Source organism: Acipenser ruthenus, chromosome 2 (genome assembly GCF_902713425.1).
Source record: "Acipenser ruthenus chromosome 2, fAciRut3.2 maternal haplotype, whole genome shotgun sequence".
In the NCBI taxonomy this organism is placed as follows: domain Eukaryota; kingdom Metazoa; phylum Chordata; class Actinopteri; order Acipenseriformes; family Acipenseridae; genus Acipenser; species Acipenser ruthenus.
This window is the reverse complement of record NC_081190.1, coordinates 83,165,574-83,165,801: the sequence shown is the minus strand read 5'-3', so window position 1 is coordinate 83,165,801 and position 228 is coordinate 83,165,574.

The window sequence follows — 228 nt, the reverse complement described above, 5'->3', positions numbered from 1 at the left end:
CCGTTCCTTTCTTTGTATGTGCCTCGGACTGCCTCCTGTTGTGTGTGTGCACCGCCCCCTGCGGGCTCCCTGTGCTGTGTGAGTGGTGGAAGGTTATGCCAATAACCTACTGTAACCCCAACCAATGAGCAGTGAGGATGAGCCTATATTAAGCGCAGCATGCTCGCTTTGGTGTTGTTGCTGGAAGTGTAAAAAAAGGAAAATTGGTCATTCTAAAAGAGCTTTAAA